Source organism: Paroedura picta, chromosome 4 (genome assembly GCF_049243985.1).
Source record: "Paroedura picta isolate Pp20150507F chromosome 4, Ppicta_v3.0, whole genome shotgun sequence".
NCBI lineage: Eukaryota > Metazoa > Chordata > Lepidosauria > Squamata > Gekkonidae > Paroedura > Paroedura picta.
This window is the reverse complement of record NC_135372.1, coordinates 43,647,650-43,669,590: the sequence shown is the minus strand read 5'-3', so window position 1 is coordinate 43,669,590 and position 21,941 is coordinate 43,647,650. Positions and strand designations below refer to the sequence as shown.

Genomic DNA, 21,941 nt, shown 5'->3' with positions numbered 1-21,941 from the left:
AACGACGGGAAGTTGAATCAGCTGCCATGGAGATGATGGGGCTGGCAAGGGGTGGGTTGAGTCAAGTTCCAGCAACCTTCCGTAAAGTCTGCCCAGTAGAAACTGCTTAAAGAGTAATTGGCCCCTGGGCATCTGACTTAATTGCATTGGTTTGCATTAAAACGTATCACAACAACAGAGCTAGAGGTTCTAACACAGCTAGAGATTCCAGCCAATCTCTGGGGCTGTTTCCATGCTGGGATTTCTCCCTGGGTAGCATACAACATGCCCCTACATTACGTAGGAGTTTTTATATGTCACCTTCTCTTTCTGAGCATGGCTCCTGGGGCTGTCCTTTTCAAGATGGAGCAAAGGGAAGCAGAGCTCTGGCATAAACAAAACCTTGATGTGAATGCCAGTCTGGAGGGGCATGGAGCTTAGTGCTGCCGTCAAAAGGGCAAAACTGGGCTCCAGACCTCCCCTTTAGCCTTTTGGCAGGGCTTTAGAAAAACCTCGGCTGTGCAACTTAGCTGTGAGTCTCCGCTAATTGTCTGGGGGAATAAGGATTAGCTGGTGGAGGGGACAGGAACTGATACAGCCCCTACCTGCCAAGGCTTCTGAGCAGGAAGTGGATGGGGGAGGTCCGTAACAATGGTGAGTGATGCAGAGGCCTGTGTGTGTGAATGCCAGGCCACTGTGCTGCAATTCTGTTTGCTGCTGTTTGCATACCAAGGGAGGCTTTTCCCACTCTGTGTGAAAACGGCTCAGAACATAGAGATGGGTTTGCCTAGAGGGCCCAGCAGGAAACTGTGAGAACTTTCTTACTGAAAATTTTATTTTAAAATGTGGATGAGGGGAGGAGGGACTTCATGGTGGTGCCTGTTCCTACTTTTCAACATTCCAAAAGTGCCCACGGGTTCAGCAAAGTTAAGGACCCTGCCATGATATCAGTGTGGGCCTGGATGCAACTGCAGTATTGGCCTGGCCTGTTTCTAGTTTTCAGTGAGCTCTTGATTTTTTAATTTCCATAAATTTCTCACATATGAGAATTTTCCTTCTTGGAACAATCCTCTCCCCGTACTAAAGTTTAAACTGAACAAGTTTATAATGCAAAATAGATTTTTAAAAACATGACCAGTGCAGTTTCACCCCAGCTCTAAAAGTAAGCACACCTGTCCATCCTTCTAGTAAAAGTGTCTTTCAAGCTGATGTACAGCGTCCAGGGACTGAGTGGGTGCACGTGAAGGAGAATGGAAGGATAATACATTGTGACTGGAGAATAGCCCTCAATCAGAATACATTTGGAAGCCACTCCATACATTCAAGCTCATGAATACAGTGAACTTCAAAGGGGCAAGAATGAATTGCTACCTGTTGGTTGCATCCAGAGAAATTTCTCTCTTTCCATTGAAATTTTCTTACACTGAGGGGAAAGATCTGAAATAAAAGGTCACCACTAAGATCGATTATGCACGGGAGGGGTGCACCAGGTCAGCACATTAGCAGAGCAAATCCCTGCAGATGCACAATATCACCCTGGCCCTGGCCCGCTTTAGGGCCTCCCATGCCCCATGTAAAGGGAATGTTGATTTTTCAGCATTAACTTTCTTAATGCAGGCACTATGGACTGGCCTGGGCCAATGCGTATGGGGAAGAGCCTGGCTCCTCCCCTGTCTTCAGTGTCCCTGCAGAACACGAAATTCAGCTTTGCAGTGTTGCGGAGACAAACAGGGCATTCATCGATCCCCACACTATCCCACCCTAATGCAGGGACACCCCCTGCCTCCCACCCACCCTGTCACCGCTACCGCAGCCCGTCTGTCCCGCAGTGGTGTATGTGCACACACAACTGTGGGGTGGACCTTATGTGCTGGGGGATTTCATCCCCCATACATACATGGGAACCAGATGCCACCATGCATAATTGGAGCCTGGACTACTCAGAACAAACACGATATTTATCGTCTTGTTTAAATTCATTAGTTTTACATAGCCCCCCCCCCAAAGAACAGCCCTTCTGAAGCTTCAGCCACCATGTATGAACACTGCAGAGAAATGACAGTTACAATCCTAAAAAGAGTTACACCCATAACTCCGTTTAGGATTACAACTCTGCATGCATTAATGCTGTTCTGGCGCACGCACATTAATCGCCAGTATTTTTCAAAAGAGATTTCTACCTTATCAATATTACTAGTTCTGAGACACACACAAAAAATCCCTCCAAACTTGGGAAAACTCAATACGGCTTTAAGTATTACACCTCCTGGCCATATTGATCTTCCTATTTCTTCAAGCATATATCTTTTAAAAAGAGTAGGGATGGAAATGCAGATTAGTCACTGCCTCACAGCTGCAGGGGGGAAGCAGAAAGGGCTTCTAAGGAGGTGCGTATGTAGGAGGGTAGAATCACAAGGCCAGGTGTTCTCAAGGATGAGCCACAGTGAGGAGCAATGGCAGAGATGAAAACAAGTTCAAACCATCCTGGGAGAACTGATGCAGAAATACAAAGGCTTGTAATATTTATAGCTTGCTCTAACTCCTGCTGGGCACCCGAAGCTCAGCTTGAGGGGCACCACACAACTCTGTGACATTATCCCTCAAGGACATTTGAAAAGCTTTCCCTGAAAAAGTGAGGGTAAAAAGCTTTTTACCTTTATACCTGGCGTGAAACTTTCCGAAACAAGGTAGGAGCTCTGGATTTTATTTCTCTGTGTTAGCGAAACATAAGACAGCATGACGCTATTGTTTATCCTGCCGGCTGGCTCCGAACTGTTGCTTCCCAGTCATCCGTGCGTATTAGCAAAGCACACCCTTGCTGCTGTGTGCATTTTACCAAGTAGCTAGTCAACACCAGGCAATGTACTGAATGTGGAAGCGGCCGATTCGCTTGCGGCCCGGCAAGCTTCTTGCTTCAGGAGGGGGGGGGGGGGGGGAAGAGAAGCTTGCCGGGCCGCAAGCTAATCGGCCGCTTTGGCGGCTGATTTGCTGGCGGCCTGGAGGGGCAGGGAAAGGGAGCCGGGAAAGGGAAGAAGTGTCCCCCTTACTGAAGAGCCAGTGGGACCACAAACGTGCACGCGTGGCAGTTTTGTGCATGTGCAGCGCTTGCACCCCCACCCCCACGTTTGCGCTGGGGCTGCCGCGCGTGCTCAAGGGCCCAGGCCGCCCTCTCCCCCCACTCTGCCGCAGCGGTCCGCGGCAGCCGGAAGGTTGCGGACCGCTGCTTTAGATAGTATTCAGATTTAGGGCAGACTCAACTGACTATGGGATTTTAGACACAATGCATGTAACTAGGCCAAATGTTTGCACCATTAAGAGACACAACATGTTGGCAGCTATACTTTCCTTTCTATTCATCTTCCCCTTTGTTCATCAGACGGTAAGGGAGTATTATTATTATCTATAAGATTTTGTGCAAGCATTCTATCCGTTGCAGCCCAGTCTTTCTAAATGAAAGAAAAATGATAAAACCAAGGGAATGATTTTGTAGAACTAATTCTAACGTATTGCCACAAAACATGTTCAGCTAGTCTAATGGGTAGGTAGATACTAGGGTAAATGGATCCGTGTCTTCCATCTGTATAAAACAGCTTATTACCCTATCCATGAAATCCAAAACATAGTTACAACCTTCTAAGCTCATTGATTATAATGGGCTTAGAAGCATGTAATTGAGCTTTGGGATCATACAAGGAGTGTTCCTCTACTCACAGACAATAACGGGGCTTTCATTTTGAGCATCACTGGACAGCAGACCCCTGGCATATACACTGAAGCTACCAGAATGTGCGGTCTTTCACGAAATGTCTGGTAGAGAAATAACGCAAGGCATATGAGAAATTCCATTTAAATGAGCAGGGTGTTGCACAGCTCTAAGCTAAGACAAGAAATGTATTGAGACAATTATATCCAACCTTGGGAATATCACTTTTCTTCTACTGTACTTTCTTGGCCAGTAACAGTGTAATTATAAGGCCTTAAATGGTAGGTAAGGGAGGTTCAAGCTATATCATAAGTATAATTAGAGACGGGGGTATTTTATACTTAAGAACAACCGTTATCCATTTAACTCTTGGAGTATTTCCCAGATATAGAATTACCCTGTGTGGAATAAGTTAATTTTGCTCTCTGCCTGGCTGCAGATTTTAAGCCATTTATTCCGGAGCAGCCAGTTGAGGACTCTTCGGTTAACTACATCCAAGGGCCAGAGCATATGTTACCAGTGCAATGTGACTAGCGTCCGTACTGTAGGGGATGAGACCTCACTGATAATGATTGCGTGCCTGAGTAATTTATAATGGGCATGTGGCATAAGTACAAATGTTACCAGCGCAACACAGGATACTACCATGTGGATATAATGGTTGCAATGCAACAACTTCTAGATCAGGCATCAGTCCACAGAGACTTAACTTCTTCTGCTTGCCAAGCATAGAATATGCAACTGATAGCTCTCAGGGCAGCAGTATGGGAGCAGAAGTCTAATGGGGAACTGAAGGTACCAGGGCAACTTTTCTACAAAGTAAATTGTCAACAACTGCTATTGCTACAGACACCATTGACTTCACACATCCATATACACCTTGTAGAAGCCCTCTCTGTGTCCGAGTGTATTCTAATGTGCCTCATGGGAGTGTCGTGAAAAACTGACTGGGGTGAAAACAAAAAAAGCTTAAATCCTATCTGCTGTAAGATGTCCTGGAAGTCAATTGGCAGCAACTTATGTGGGGGAATGAGGAAGGGCTGCTGAGAGAAGAGGCCAAAAGAAGTTCTTCTTTGAGGCCATAGGCAGGAACTTACAAAAGTAAAAAACTTACTAGTGAAATAACCTTGTTATCACATCAACGAACAATTCAATGTTTTTTTTTAAGCCATCCAATCATCTCTTCATTTAAACCATATGGAGAAATATGTTCAGTTTGTGAATCCTGAATAGTTCTCTTCTTCTAAGCAGTCTTGAAACAGTGCCAGCTGGAGCCTGGACATGTTCTATCAGCCAGAACTGGAAATCCATCTCTGTGTGGCCAGACTTAGTAAAATGGCACACCAAGGGCACTGTCATCCTCCTCACACATTCTTGTTCTGCTCCACAGACTCAATGGAAATGGACCACCCCTGGTTTTGATCATGGTTGAAATAACTAAATAATATGGGTAAGGAAAGAGGGTCTGTAAGACGGAACTCTTCCACCAGGCATTTTGTTGAGGCTGGGTGGAGATCAGGGTAGTAAGACTGAGCCCCTCCCTTCCTTTTTGCAATCTGTACTCCCCCTCAGGCTAACATTGCCTAGGGCAATCTATCAGGGTACAATGACTGCTAGCAGAAGAGGCGAGGGTCCGCAGGGGAGACTAGGTTGATGATTGTTGTCGCTGTCAATTGTATTGGGTTTTATATTGATTTTATATTTTTACTAGATTTAAAGCCTGTTGCATCTGTAAACACAATGGGCGCTACCATCCCCTTTCCTCCCTCCCCCCCTGGCAGCCCTCCCCCAGCCCACCCCCTGCCCTGAAAAGGCCTGCTACGGCCTGTCCAAGCTTTGGCAGGCCTTTTCGGCGCAGGGGGAGGCATGGAGTGCTCTCCAGGACCTCCCAGCCCCCACTGATGCTTGGACAGGCCACGGCAGGCTTTCTCAGGGCTTAGGGGTGTGCTGGCAGGAACCCTGTTCCCCCACTAGCCCTCCTGCCAGCCCTCCCCCCTGCCCTGAAAAGGCCTGCCATGGCTTCTACAAACCTTGATGGGCCTTTTCAGGGCAGGGAACTCCCCCCCCCCAGCCAGCCCTACTGACCTCCTTTCTCCGGGCAGCAGTCAGGGGCAGACTGGCGGCAATGAATGAATGAATGAATGAATGAATGAATGAATGAATGAGATGCTCTGTGGTGTCTCCCAAGAGATAGAGGCTTCCCAAGCCCTGACTGGTGGCTGCTTGTAGGATTGTGCATATGCATGTGGGCAGATGAGACTTCAAAGAGGCAGGTCTTGGAATTGCTCCTGGTTAAGCTGAACACCAGCATCTAGGAAGTGACAGTATTATACTAGTATTTCTTCCAGTGAGTTGAGAAAGCAGCTGATGAGGGTGCTTTCAATCACTCCTTCCAAGAAGTACAAAGTGGGGATTAAAAAGGAGGATGAGAACATAGTGTCCTGCTGGATCAGACCAATGGTACAAGTAGTCCAGCATCCTGTTTCAGACACCAACCAGTTCCTCCAGAGGGCCAACAGCAGAGCGCAGAGGCCGAGACCTTCCTAGGATGTTGCCTTTTGGCTCTGGGATTCAGAGATCCAGCAACTCTGAATGTGGAGGTTCTCCTCCAACACCATGACTGGTAGCCACTGAGGATGTCCACAAACCACCCCTCCACACACCCTCTCCTGATTGCAAACTGGAGGGGGGCAAAGCCAAAGGCAAGGAAGGCAGGGTCTCTACACCCCCTCTCCAGTTACTGTGTATGCAAATCTTGTAGGACCATAGATATTTTTCAAGTCCTGGGAAGTTACTATTACTCTACACTCTTTCTCCCAAAGGTAGAATCACAGAATCACAGTATCATAGAGTTGAAAGGGGCCATACATGCCATCTAGTCCAACCCCCTGCTCAAGGCAGGATCAGCCCTAAGCATCCTAAAGCATCCAAGAAAAGTGTGTATCCAACCTTTGCTTGAAGACTGCCAGTGAGGGGGAGCTCACCACCTCCTTAGGCAGCCTATTCCACTGCTGAACTACTCTGACTGTGAAATTTTTTTCCTGATATCTAGCCTATATCGTTGTACTTGAAGTTTAAACCCATTACTGCGTGTCCTCTCCTCTGCAGCCAACGGGAACAGCATCCTGCCCTCCTCCAAGTGACAACCTTTCAAATACTTAAAGAGGGCTATCTTAAAGAGGTACCTGATCTCAACACAAATTGTCTCATCTCTAAAGCCCAATCCTGTCTGTCTCCTGAACAGACTGATTTCCAGACCATAATGATCCACTCCCCTGGCTGCTTTGGAGGATGGACTCTTTTGCATTATACCCTCCCGAAGTCCTTCCCTACCCCGCTCTATATTCTGCCCTCTATTTCCAGGAATTTCCCACCCTATATAAGTGTATAGTCTACAATTCTGTGCATGTCTGTAAGTCCTTTTGAAAATAGAAAGAGATGTTGCCAAGAAAATATACATTCTTAAGCTCTGCGCCAGAGCTTTCCATGCTCATGAACCTCTTCCTCCCATCTCAGTTATTGTTCTGCCTGTTGTAATTTCTTCTGCCAGCATGGTGTAGCAATTAAGAGTGGAGAACTTTAACCTGGAGAATCAAGTTTAATTCCTGCCTCCTCCACATGCAGCCAGCTGGGTGACTTTGGGACACAGTTCTTTTAGAGCTGTTCTCACAGAGCACTTCTCTCAGAGTTCTTCCAGCCCCAGCTACCTCACAGGGTGTCCGTGGCGAGGAAACAAAAGGAAAGGTGTTTGTAAGTGGCTTTAAGGCCTCCTTTGGGTATTGACAAGTGGAATATTAAAAAGCCCGCTCTTATTTCTTCCTATTTCCCTGTGTTCTCTTGTTTACCTCCATGACTAAATCCTGTCTTTCTGGTAGAAATACATTGTCTATGGAGGAAGGGACGATGGAGAGATCTGACAGAATGCTGAAAGGCTAGTGAGAGCTGAAAGAACAATGTCAGTGCTGGGAAAGACATTCACAGTTCAGCAGAGGAGAGTAACGCAGTTTAATCCACACTCCCCAGAACAGTTCGCAGGCAGGCTTCAATTAACAGTGTCCTTTGAATGATGCAGATTACTAATAAGATACAGCTTCAGGGAGGCTCCCAGTGTCGGCTGGGTTCCCATTTAATGTACCACACTCACTTGCACAGAGAAAGAGATTCAAATAGGAAACGCAGCATGGAAAAATACATTTCTCCTGAATACCCTTTGAACGTTCACCAAAGACTTCCCTGCAGACATACTTAGATCAAGCTCTTAGTACCAGCCTACGTCTTTGAAATGCTGCAGAGATGTTAAGAGGAGGAACACGTTCTTAGCAAGTCTTGGTTTTTTCTCCACACACAGAGAGTTAACAAACACAGCAAGTGCGCCTTCACAGGGAAAGGATGTAGCGCCTTGGGAATGGTGGGCTTGGGAGCAAGGTCCAAGACACAGGTAGATTTAAGAGGGGTTATGGTTAAGTTAGAGCCTAGAGCCTCTTGTGGCGCAGAGTGGTAAGGCAGCCGTCTGAAAGCTTTGCCCATAAGTCTGGGAGTTCAATCCCAGCAGCCGGCTCAAGGTTGACTCAGCCTTCCATCCTTCCGAGGTCGGTAAAATGAGTACCCAGCTTGCTGGGGGGTAAACGGTCATGACTGGGGAAGGCACTGGCAAACCACCCCGTATTGAGTCTGCCATGAAAACGCTGGAGGGCGTCACCCCAAGGGTCAGACATGACTCGGTGCTTGCACAGGGGATACCTTTACCTTTACCTTATGGTTAAGTTCTAAACATGTAACATAGGAAGCTATGCATTGCCTGCTCTTCATCATGCCCTGTGTGGAGTTTCTGCCTTCCAGTTGCTGGAATTTGTTACATGAAAAATTAAGAACACTCAGGCCCATTCCGCACTATGGCAGCCAAACCAGGCCGCCACCAATGCGTTGCTGCGGAGCTACATACTCCACAGAATTCTATATCCCCACCGGGGACACATTTCAATGGCGGTTCTGCTCCGGTATCAAAATTTGCCCCATGGGGGATACATTTCAGCGGGACACATCGTGTCCCGCTGAAATGTGTCCCCCAGGAATGACAGCGGCGGCAGAATGGTTCCACCACATGGGGAGGCCAACGGGGGTGGTGCCGTTATTTTGCAGGAAGGTGGGATTATGTGGAATGCAAACCAACCTTTCTGCAAAATAAAAATAAAATGTCCTGGTCTGCCCCGTGGCATGGTGAAGCACCATGAAACCAACTGGAGCATTTTTTGCCCCCTCTGGTTTACCATAAGGCAGGGAGGAACCGGGCCTGGAAGACACATCTCTTCCTTGTTCACCCAGGCCAGCTGCATAACACGCCCTGTTGGCCTCTGCAGCAGCTCAGGGAATATGGATTCTCCTGTGTTTCCTTAGTCCTGGGCAACTGAGGGCCTCATCCACGGCAGGCCCAGGAGGGGGCCTGCCCAGCGGCTGCATTCTGTGGAAGCAGGGATTTGCTCATAAGTAAATCCCACTAAGTTCAGTAGGACTTACACACTAGTCAATGTGCACTCTGAGTTTTTGATAGGCAGGTTTTAGAACCCAGATTGGGATGTATGTCTCCCTTGGTAGTGAACAGGACCATCCAATTTCCATACTGAAATGGGTATAACTTTGTTTCAGTTCAAAATTATATGGCAATAGATGCCCATGGACCACTCAGAATGAGTACACTTGAATTATTTTTTTAACACTGTAAAATGATCAGCTGTCTACAAAACTACCCAAGATTTGTCAATGTTAAAGAAATGAGTGGGGGCTTTTGCAACTCTGACCTCTCTGGGAATAAAGTATAGTTTGCATGAAGTAAGGATAATTCCAGAAGGCCCAGTAACCATACTTACACATAATAAAAGGTCTTCAGATGCATGTGTTTATGTTCGTGCACCTGTGCTTCTTAAGATAGAATGAGAACTAGTATAGAACTAAGAATAGATTTGTGGGATATGTTTTACTACATTTGTGGTTTTTATATTCAAAGCTCACATCTATCTAACATCACAACAACAAGCACCGTCTGGCCAAAGTGGAGGCAGGACTGAGGCCAGTAGCACCTCCTCACCGAAGGGTTATATTTGAGCCAACTCAACCTGATCATTTGAATCCTGGATCTTTCTCCTCCCTCCTCCTAATACCTTCTTCTGACTTGAAACCCAACAAGAAGGTCCGTGTCTTTGCCAATGAAATACCTGTTTGGGTAAAAATGAAATGACTAGACCAATATGGATTTCGCCTTTCAATTGTTCATGGATGCCAGTTGACTCTCTTTCAAGCAGGTGGCTATTTGGTTCGATAATGCGTGATAGCCAGTGGAGAAAAACCTGATCAAACATTTATATACAGGAAAAGCACCTGCTCCTGGCTCAGCACAAAAGTGTAGCACTATCAGAGAACATCTGATGCCTTGCCAAGCACTCTCCATTTAGCTTTCAGTAAGACTCAGCCGTTTGAAAGAAAAGGAAAATATTGACTATCCATAAATTATATCACACTCTATAAAGGCCTTTTAAATCCCTTCATTTCCGTGTCTTGTCACAGTTTGCACCAAATCTCCAAACCCTAAGCCCTCTAGCATCTTTACTATCACTTTACTACTCCCTCCCCTCTACCTAATGCAGGATAGGGGATGCGTTATGGACAATTCCATAGTCGAATGTCTGTCACTGTAGCCAGTTGTGTCTAAAGAAAAGGACCATGTCCCCACCAATATCAGTTTATTTATTTAGAAATGTTGAAAGCTACCTCTCCAGCCCTGCTCAAGGAGGCTCACAACTACAACAAGAAACCGAAACCAAAGCCAATAAAAGTTAATAAAACAAATTATGCCAAGAAAACCAATCAAGACAAGATAAAATAAGCACATACAATATGCCAATAAAAGCAAACCACAGCATGAAAGCACGTAAAACAAACAAATAGCATGATCTAATTGCTGTTTTTTTCCATATGGCTTACTGCATGTGATATCTGATTATTCTGATAAATGAATATTGATTAATCTGCACAGGGTTTAATGTGTGCAGGATTCTGGAAGATGTTCTGCTAGACAACCTTGTTTTCTTTCCCCTAAAACTGTAGCAGAATGATTAAATCCTTTGAGAAAAGGCAACCCTGTACTTCTCTGTTGTATAAAGGGAGGGTATATAAGTGGGTTTATATAACTTGGGGTTATATATTGACACCCACTGAGAAACATTGGTTGACCAGACCGGGCCATCAAATAACCCAGGAATATGCATTGGAGTACTTCAGTTGATGTTGCCATAAAAGACAATGGTTTGAAACTCTTGTATAGGTGCTATTATACCCCAGACAGAACATATAAGACGGGGAGAAGAAGACACAGATCAATGGTAGTTACGTTTAAACAGAAAAGGAAAATGTGTCCCAGCTGGAAAACAGAACTGGCAAGACATATGCAAAATGGTTAGGAAAACTGTAGATAGTGAAAATGTCATGTGGTCCAATGCTGATTTTCTTTGGACAGATCTTTAAAAGGATAAAAAATAGTATGGGCATCTGATAAGAAATCTGAGCGTGAAAGCAATGTGGAGGTGCATGGCATTAATCTAAAAATAAATGAGTAAATAAGAAACAAAGGCAATATTTTGGTCAGAAATGTGGTTAAGAAATGTTGGTTTCACCTGGTTATGGATAAAGTTGCATCTAATTATGAAAAAAATAAAATATCAATGAACATATATATACTAGAAGTAAAGCCTGCTGCAGCCAGAATGTACTAGGCACTAGGTGGAGACTTGGGGGAAGAGTTTAAAGGGAATGAGCACAGAGAGGCTTCTCTCTTCACCCTGTGGGGGTGGGGCCATTAAGGAGACGGGTAGCATCACTCCCCATTGGGAAAGGTGCTGGGTGTCAGGATTGTAGAATCTCTGTCATAAATTAGCCTGAGTTCCTCCATGTCAGTTATATTGCTTGATTGGCCTGGCGCCTGCTTGTCCTGGCCTTGTAGTTTGTAAGCTATAAAGTAGAGTAGTGATGTTATGTTAACCTTTATCTTGTTGTGGGCTCACAGGGTTGTTGTCACCTCTCTCAAGGCTGGGAGAATGGAATCCTGTTGTTTTAACACACATGTCTTTTCTCTCCTACCCCCCTCCTTGGGAACTGTCAAGTTTTGGGCGGGAGAAATGTATTGATAAGCTGGGGCAAATCTGGCCTCCGGTCAGATTTGACTTTCAGTCCAATGCGTATAGTGCTAATCAATAAAACTCTTTTCTTTTGAATAAGTTTTGTTGTGAGTTTCCTGTGCGTCTGACATCAAGTCAAATCTCACAACTCCTTTCACCTGCGAAAATGCAGGGCGAGGGACATACTTTTTTTGAGCAGGGAGAGGGCCTGGATTGGGACCTCTCCCAGGGCGACGGTGCCAGTGCGGGGCCGTACAGCTCGGGCATGCTGAGGGCGATCTCGGGGACAACCCCGGGGCCCGAGGAATTTTTGGAACGACACGTCACCCAGCGTAGGCGATTGTCGAGGTACGACCGCCCTACTGGGGACGAAGTGTGGCCGGAGCACCTGGCACTGCCTAGCTACGGACTGGAGCCTGTGGGTGAGACGCAGGACTTGCAGTACAAGCTGGACAGGGTGACCAACTGGCTACAGGACCTTTCGGGTCGGTTGGATCCGGAGGAGAAACGCCGGACACAACGCCTGTTGAAGGAAGTGCTCGGTGGTGGTGCACACGATACCAGCGGGCGCAGAGCGAGCGGTGGGCTTGCCCTGCGGGAGCACGGCATGGCGGACACACAAGCAGCAGCGGATGCTGAAGCGGTGGCCAGAGCCAGAGCGCAGCTGGAGATCGAGGCGGAGGCTGCGGCGCGGGCGAGAGCGCAGAGGGAAAGGGAAAACGAAGACGAGGAGCGAGAGGACGTGGGTGGCGCTGGCGGCGACGGAGCCGGAGGCGACGGAGCCGGAGGCGACGGCGCGGACGGAGACGCTGAAGCAGCGGCGGCAGCGGCAGCGGCGGCGGCGGCGGCGGACGTTGCGGGAGCCGAGGCGGCAGCAGCTGCAGCGGCGCGAGAAGCAGCGGCGGCGGCCGCGCGAGCAGCAGAGGCGGCGAGGGTGGCAGATCGAGCGAGAGTGGCGGCGGGACGAGGACGGGGCATCGGCCGGGGTGCTAGGCCCCAGGTCCCAGCTCCGGCGCCAGCGGAATGGGGCCCAGGGCGCCTACCCCCCCACCTCCGTGGAGTGGAGATGCGGAGCACCTATAAATTCAAGGCTAAGTTTTCGGGGAACCCCGCAGAATTTCCTACGTTCCTGGTGCATCTCCAGGCCTACATGATGGACATGGGTTTTACGTTCCATGACGACGCCGAACGGGTACGTTTTGTGGGGCAGGCCCTAGAAGGCAAGGCTGCCAAATGGTTCCTGGACTTGTACCGGTATCATCCCCAAGCCATCCGTAATTACAACCACTTCCTGCGAGCCATGCGCCAGATGTATGTGGAGCCGTTCGAACGGGAGACGGCAGAGAAGAAATTCAGGGCTCACCGGCAAGGAAAATTGTCAGTGGTTGAGTATGCCAGGGAATTTAAGGAGCTGGCGTCGTCGGTGCCTGACTGGACCGAACCCCAACGAGTATTGGCGTTTGTGGGGGGCCTCGATCCCACTCTGGCTGACAAATGCCTCCTTTTGGAAGACCCGCTTACCGTCGACGGGTGGGTCCAACTGGCTGGCGAGATGGAAAATCGATTGGAGCGGGCCTCGATGATTCAGGTCTTAGCGGGTAAAACTGTGGCGAAGACTTCCACCCCGGCGAAAGTCAAGCCCCGTGCGAAGCTGGAGCCGACGGAGTGCACCCGGCGCATGACGAAAGGGCTGTGCTTGGGTTGCGGTCAAGCGGGGCATTTTCTCGCGCAATGCCCGTCAAAAGCGGGATCGACACCGAGAGCCGTGACTAGCCCCCCATCGAAAGCTCAGCCCACCAAGAAAGCCGCTCCGAAGAAAAGTGCCAAGTCCCTGCTGGTGCCTGTGGCTGCCGTACCGGCAGTGGACGACTCGGAGGAAAGTAGCGAGCCAGAGGAGGAGGACCAAGCCGAGGCGCAGTCGGGAAACGAGGACGGTCTGCTGTAAAGGCGCCCCGCCAGCAGGCCGCCAACAGGGGCAAACGCGCGGTGAGTGATTCCCCCTTGCTGCTCTTACCTGCCAATCTCTCCAACCCCAAGTCGGGGAAAACAGTGGGGGTCCGTTGTATCGTGGACTCGGGGTGCACTCAATCCTTAGTAAGCCCGGCGCTGGCCGAGACTTTGGGGGTGGGAAAGGTGCCGTTGAAAGAACCCTTGCCAATCACCCAATTAGATGGGAAATGCGCTCCCGGAGGGGAAGCCACGGCAAAAACGCGCCCAATGGACTTGGACATAAAAAAACATTGGGAACAAATCCAACCTTTGGTAGCCCCTCACTCTGCCTTCCCTTGCGTGTTGGGGCTGGATTGGCTGAAGGAACATGACCCCCTAGTGAAATGGAAAGAAGGGACTGTGGAGTTCACCTCGCCCGCTTGCGAGCAGCACGCGCGGGCGCGGAGTCCCCCGCGCTCGGGGGTTGTGGCCGCATTGGTATCCGGGGGGGCAGCGCTCCCTCCCGAATATCGGGACTTTGCTGATGTGTTCGCGGAGGTGGAGTGCAACCAACTTCCTCCCCATCGTAAAACTGACTGTGCAATTGAATTGAAGAAGGGGGAACCCCTCCCCAAAGCCAAGCTTTACTCCATGAGCCCGCGGGAAATGGCGGAGCTCAGGGAATTTTTGGATAAAAACTTGGCGAGGGGCTTTATTAGACCAGCCACATCGTCCTTGGCGGCCCCGGTCCTCTTTGTGAAAAAGAAAGACGGTTCACTGCGCTTGTGCACCGACTACCGGGGTTTGAACGCAGTCTCCACTTGCAACGCCTACCCGCTTCCCCTGATAAAGGACTTATTAGGCCACTTGGGGAAGGCGCGAATCTTCACGAAACTGGATTTAAGGGAGGCCTATTACCGGGTCCGGATAAAGAAGGGACATGAATATTTGACAGCCTTTAACACTCCCCTGGGGCAGTTTGAGTACACTGTAATGCCGTTCGGCCTCGCCGGCGCTCCGGGCGTGTTCATGAATATGATTAATGAAATTATGCATGATTTATTGTACCAAGGGGTGTTGGTTTATATTGATGATATTCTTGTGTATTCAGAAAATGTTGAGAGTCATGTTAACCTGGTCCGTGAGGTGCTCCGCCGCTTGCGGGAGCACCAGTTGTTTGCCAAACTGTCAAAATGCGAGTTCCACCAAGATGCGGTGGAGTTTCTGGGCTTCCGGGTATCCCAGGCAGGAATTGAAATGGACCCGGGCAAAGTACGGGACTTGTTGGCATGGGAACCCCCCCCGTACTAGGAGGCAATTACAAAGTTTCTTGGGGTTCGCTAATTTTTATAGAACGTTTATCCCCAATTTTGCCAAAGTGGCGTTGCCTCTTACTGATTTGTTGAAAACCAAACAAGGGGGAAAGACAGCTAACCGTCCGGGGGCGCCTCTCCATTGGACTCCCCCATGCCAGGACGCGTTTGACAGACTGAAATTGTTGTTTACGTCCGAGCCGGTGCTAGCCCATGCTGACCCAACTAAGCAATTCACCGTGCAAGTGGATTCCTCGGACGTGGCAATGGGGGCCGTGATCCTCCAAGAGGGGGAGGATGGGAAATTGCACCCGCTGGCCTATCTTTCAAAGAAATTTTCTGGGGCGGAACGGAACTGGGCCATTTGGGAGAAGGAAGCGGCCGCAGTCAAATTGGCTCTTTCCACTTGGAGGCATTGGTTAGAGGGGTCCGCAGTGCCATTCGTGGTCTGGACGGATCATAAAAACCTCCAGGCGCTCAAGCAGCCCCGCTCGCTTTCGGCTAAACAGATGAGATGGGCGGAGTTTTTCGCTCGTTTTAACTTCTCCCTTAAACATCTACCCGGCAAAATGAACTTTCTGGCAGACGCCCTGTCGCGCCTGCCCCAGTACAACAGCAAACGTGACCCATTGGTGGATACAGTTTTTACCCCCGCCCAACTGGGGATGGCCGCGGTGACGCGCAGCCACACGAAGTCTGTAACGCCCATTCCAGGGGGTTGGGTCCAGAAGGAGTTGTCACAGGACTCGGACTTTTACTCCCTCCGCCCCGATCTGACTGAGAAGGGGGGGCTCTTTTTCAAAGGCGAGAGGCTTTTTGTCCCGGCCGCGGCCAGGGGAGAGGTTTTAAAACTTTGCCACGATGCTAAAACAGCTGGACATTTTGGGTTTGTGAAAACTCTGCACCTGGTCAGGAGACAGTATTGGTGGCCCTCTCTGCGCAAGGATGTGGAAAAGTATGTACAAGGGTGCCCCATTTGTGTCACCTCAAAACCTGCTGGGGGAAAGAAAAAAGGGTTGTTGCAGCCCCAGCCCACCCCCTCTCGGCCCTGGACGGATGTCACTATGGACTTTATTACGGACTTACCTCCCAGTCAAGGAAAAACCGTCATTTGGGTGGTAGTGGACGCTTTTTCAAAGCAGGCTCATTTTATCCCGTGCACGGCCTTGCCTACTGCAGCCAAATTGGCTTCAATGTTTATAAACCACGTGGTACGTCTGCACGGGATCCCGACACGTGTTCTGACGGATCGGGGCCCCCAGTTCGTTGCCAAGTTCTGGCGGGAGCTCCTGAAGTTGTTAGGCATAGAACAAGCCCTCACCTCAGGCTATCACCCCGAGTCTAATGGCCAGACCGAGAGAGTCAACCAGATCTTGGAGCAATATTTGCGCTGTTTTATCAATCATCAGCAAGATGACTGGGTTTCCTTATTGCCACTCGCTGAATTCGCCTATAACAATGGGGCCCACGCCTCAACGGGGGTATCCCCCTTCAAGGTGGTGTATGGGACTGATTTAGTGGCAGCACCCACTTGGGAACTTAGCTCCACCGAAGCTCCTGACATTAATAAGTGGGCAGCTACCATCAGTGCAGGATGGCCGGAGATAGTTGCCAGCCTCAAAGGGGCGAAACAGGCCTATAAAGCCCAGGCAGATAAAAAACGGGCACCTGCACCCGAATGGAAAGTGGGAGATCTGGCCTATTTGTCCACAAAGAATTTGCGGTGTCAACAAAAATCCAAGAAGCTTGGCCCAAAGTATGTGGGCCCATTTAAAGTGGTTAAATTAATAAATGCTGTAACTGTGGAACTTGTGTTACCAAAGACTTATAGGAATGTGCATCCGGTTTTTCATTCCAGCCTGCTGCGGAGAGCTCCCGTCCCGGATGAATGGCACCCTCCTCCAGCTACGCCTGTGCCGATATACATCGACAAAGACACCCACTATGAAGTTAACCAAATTTTAGACTCTCGTATGCATAAGGGTCGCCTCCAGTATTTGGTCGATTGGAAAGATTTCCCCTCTGGGGACAAGGAGTGGGTTGAGGCTGGGAATGTGAAGGCGCCCCGCCTTCTCCGGGCTTTCCATCGAGCATTCCCTGATTGTCCTCGCCCGGTGGATGCCGGCTAGGTGGGGGAGTGAGTTAGTTTTAATGCGGAGGGATGTCAGGATTGTAGAATCTCTGTCATAAATTAGCCTGAGTTCCTCCATGTCAGTTATATTGCTTGATTGGCCTGGCGCCTGCTTGTCCTGGCCTTGTAGTTTGTAAGCTATAAAGTAGAGTAGTGATGTTATGTTAACCTTTATCTTGTTGTGGGCTCACAGGGTTGTTGTCACCTCTCTCAAGGCTGGGAGAATGGAATCCTGTTGTTTTAACACACATGTCTTTTCTCTCCTACCCCCCTCCTTGGGAACTGTCAAGTTTTGGGCGGGAGAAATGTATTGATAAGCTGGGGCAAATCTGGCCTCTGGTCAGATTTGACTTTCAGTCCAATGCGTATAGTGCTAATCAATAAAACTCTTTTCTTTTGAATAAGTTTTGTTGTGAGTTTCCTGTGCGTCTGACACTGGGTGACTTCCTGGCCCCCGTGTTATCCCTGCAGGGTGCACAGGGAACTCACTCTGCATCCTGCAGGGGTGGAGCCAAGCTACATCTCTCCCCATTCAGAGAGGGGCTGGCCAGCTCCCTGGCCCCCAGCCACCCCTGCAGAGTGCATAGGGCAGTCCCTCTGTAACTTGCCTGGGTGGGGCCATTAACGACCTTGGCAGCATCTCTTCCTTGTCTGTGGCAAAGTCATTCGGGGTGGGGAAAGAACACAAGACATAACTACAGAGCTGTGGGATAAATTTATAAAAGACATTACATTTAGCTGACATTTTGGTAACGTAAAATATCCTTTTAAGATAAACAGTTGTAATCAAATCCAGTGAACAGCCTCAGATATGTGACAATTTTATGGAAGCCGTTATAACACTTCAGGGATACCCCCTGACGGTACTAATGTTGATTTAAATGACCAAGCATTACAGCAATTATGATTAACTGTAATAACTTTTGCATGAATGTCTATATGCCTCAATGCAATAACATATCACAGGAAATAAAAGAGTATCACCGGTGGGTCATCCTGACACAACCGACAGGCCTTCGATATCCTCCATCAATGCACCCCCAGTAGGGTGCATGCCTGTAACCTCGGAATAAATAAATCCCACTTGCACTTTTACTATCGCAAAAGCTTAGTGAATTTTGTACCCGTTTAGTTTTGTTCCATATTCACAAGAGACTGTGCAAGCTGAAGCAGCACCTCTTAGAGAGAGAATATTTGTACAAGTGATGGCATTGACGCAAATTATTTCACTTACACCATCATGCAAACTATATTTAGGTCATTGGCATACAAACTACCGTATTTGCCGGCATATAAGATGACTGGGTGTATAAGACGACCCCCGAACGTTTCCACTCAAAATATTTTGAGTTTGTTACATTACATTACAGTACTATGGGCCACTATGGGCAGCTATGTCTATCCCAACTGAAGTGCACCCGGCGTATAGGACGACCCCCCCCCCCCACTTGGAGGCATGTTTTTCAGGGGGGGAAAGTAGTCTTATACGCCAGCAAATACTGTATATTTAGGTCATTGAGCGAGCAATCCTAAACAGAGATTCAGTCTGCAATACCCAAAGTTACTTTCACTGAAAATAGCGATGAAACACCTAAAAACCTAATAAGAGCTCTGCTAGATCAAACTAGTGGTCCATTTTGGCATCCCGTTTCACTCACACGTTGGCCAACCAGTTCCTCTGGAAAGCTAACAACGGGATACACAGAGGCTGAGGCCTTCCCCTGATGTTGCTTTCTGACTCTGGGATTCAGAGGCGGACTGCCTCTGAATATTACAGATTCAAGTGGGTAGCCATGTTGGTCTGAAGCAGCACAACAAAACGAAATCAGAGTCCAGTGGCACCTTTAAGACCATTGGGCAGTCAGTTCATAGTCTGAGGAAGAGTGCTTGCACTCGAAAGCTCACGCCTTGAATAAATCTTTGTTGGTCTTAAAGGTGCCAATGATAGACCTGTTCTTCAGGAATTTTTCTAATCCCTTCTTAAGGCTGTGTTCATTTTTGTATAGCTCTTTATATTTGAGTGAAATATTCTGTAGATCCATTTCACAACACTCATCCTAGATGCAGACCCACTGAAACGTTGGCATGTACCGATGTCCTCTGAACCTGTCTTCCCTAAAAGACACGCATGGCTAGTAAAGGATAACAAATTCCAGCAAATGTGGCTAGGAACATGATCTTTGTACATAATTCCCTGTCTTTAGGGAATGCCCTTATTTTCTCTACTAGTAATCAAGCCCGCTGTAAAATAAATACAGCGGGCGCTAGGCATGGGAGCCCCCGGCAGTCGTGCGGAACGCGGCTACCGGGGGCTCCCTTGGTCAGCAGCCTGACGCGGCAAGAGGCGCTTCACAGGAAGCCCCCGGCAGCCGCGCCTCCCATCTTGAGCAAGACAGAACTTTCTCCAGGTCAGTTTCTACCTGTCATGCAACAGTGAAAGGCACAGCAGCCCTGCCCAGAAGTGTGAGTCTGTAGGGGGTGGGGGGAGTAGAGAAATGTCTCAGACCCATTTTGGTATTCAGCATTGATCCTGGCAACATCCAGCTCCTGTTAAACCTGATTTCCCACATAAGGCAAGTTCAGATTCATAAAAAGCACTTCTAAGAGCCAGTCTTCTCAGCTGCCGAAATCACATGTAAGCAGTCCCGAGGATCACTCCAGACGGGGGTTGTCCAGGAGAATTTCGTGTACATACTGAAGCCCACTGGATGGAATCGCCAGCATACTTGATGGATGAAGTGCTTATGAAAAGCGGCTTGTGTGTGACTGAGGAATACACAGGAGCCTGATGGTCTCTACTGCAGTTTGAGAAATCTACTCATTTTCTCATTGAAGTTGAACCCCACCCTCTGCAAATGGAAAAGCTGATGATGAACTGGGATGATGAGAAGCGATTTACTCCTCTTAATCCCCATGATTGGGGGATTTATTCATTGATCAATATGAACAGGCTGAAAACTGACCACCGTTTATGGAAATGGAATAATATCTATACTGGTCTATACAGTTCATCTTTATCCCAACTTTTATTTAAGTAGCTCCGGGCAGCATGTTGTTTTATCCTCACAACAACCCTTGAAAAGTTGGCCAGGCTGAGAAAGTATGACTGGTCCAAAGGTGAAGAAGAAGAAGAAGAAGAAGAAGAAGAAGAAGAAGAAGAAGAAGAAGAAGAATTGGTTCTGATATCACTGCTCGGTCAGAACAGTTTTATCCGTGCCGTGGCGAGCCCAAGGTCACCCAGCTGGTTGCATGTGGAGGAGTGCAGAATGGAACCTGGCTTGCCAGATTAGAAGTCTGCACTCCTAACCACTACACCAAACTGGCTCTCTTATTTAGTATCATTGAAGAAGAGTTGGTTTTTATACCCCGCATTTCGCTGTCTGAAGGAATCTCAGAAAGGCTTAGAATTGCCTTCCCTTCCTCTCCCCACAATATGCACCATGTGAAGTTGTAGGGGCTGTGAGAGCCCTGAAAGAACTGTTCTAGGCCCAAGGTCACCCAGCTGGATTCATGTGGAGGAGTGGGGAATCAAACCCAGGTCTCCAGATTAGGGACCGCCACTGTTAACCATCACACCAAGCTGGCTGTCATGTAAATGCCTGTTATTCATCCATGTGAATAAGGTTAAATAAATCATTGCAAAGGGACAAAGAAATCAGTTCAGTGGGAGAAAGACCACCCTACCATACTTGTCCTCTACCAACAGTGTCCCTATAAAAGTGATAGACACATTTGAGAATGTATAGTTGAATTTGCCAACCCCAAAGGTCTGTGGGCCAGTCCTCCCTGCACTCCTATCCATCATATTAACAGGCATTTCAAGATCAAATGCTCAGTATTTAATATTTATTTTAGTTATTTTAAGGGCTCTCCTTACAAGACAGCATACCACATTAACATAACCTTCTGTCATGCATAAATGACAGAAAATTTAGCATCAACCATGATGTGACAGTTCTGAAGGATGCCTTGTTTCCTGGGCTGTTTATAAACATTAATGTAGGAAAATTGTTTTGCCAAGGGCAAGTCTTTCTTCTGGAATGAATGTAGCTTTTGTGGCGGGTAGGCCAGTAGTATTTTAGGTGCTATCTGCTGAATTTCCATTATCCAAAGGTCCATTACACATATCTCCAAGGTTACATGCTCTCCAAGGTACATGGTGAAACATCTATAAACTTTTCATTTCCTTGACAGAAACAATTACAACGGGAACGCAAGAATAATTTCCCTCCAAGAACTGAGGCAGCCGTCACAGGATTTTTTTTAAGGTAAGAAAATGCTTAATCTAATGTTAAAGTTGAACTTTATCAGAATGTTTTAAACAAAATGATCATAGGAAGCTTTCACTTGGGACGTTTCAAATATCTCAAGGACTTTACACACATTACATCAGGAATTCTTGTAACAGTTAAGTAAGGGAGGTCAATATTATGAGCTCCATATTGCCAATGGGAGTGAGGGGGGGGGAGAGTGAAAGGTGCCTTTCTAATTTTGTTGCTGAGGTAAAATCTAAACAGGAAGTTTCCATCTATTTGGATTATTAGGGAGTATCTTTCCTATCAATTCCAGGCCCATTTCGGATGCAATGGTTAATATACTTCCATGCATTCATGATCCGGGTTGACTGGATCTGCCAGTGGCTCCGGGAGAGTACTTGTCCCAGGTAGCACACCTGGGTTGGCTGCAGCCCCCAGAGCACCCTCTGGCACCTGAGCCGGCAG

At 48.1% G+C, this 21,941-nt stretch overlaps 1 long non-coding RNA gene across 1 annotated transcript in view; it reads left to right on the top strand.

Moving 5' to 3' along the window:
- The window catches only part of LOC143836767 (uncharacterized), a 191,083-nt gene extending 169,596 nt beyond the window's left edge, over positions 1 to 21,487 (top strand). The window contains exon 4 of the long non-coding RNA XR_013230720.1: positions 21,415 to 21,487. This is a non-coding gene — a long non-coding RNA (uncharacterized LOC143836767). The remainder of the gene's footprint in view (positions 1 to 21,414) is intronic.
- Positions 21,488 to 21,941: the final 454 nt, after the last annotated feature.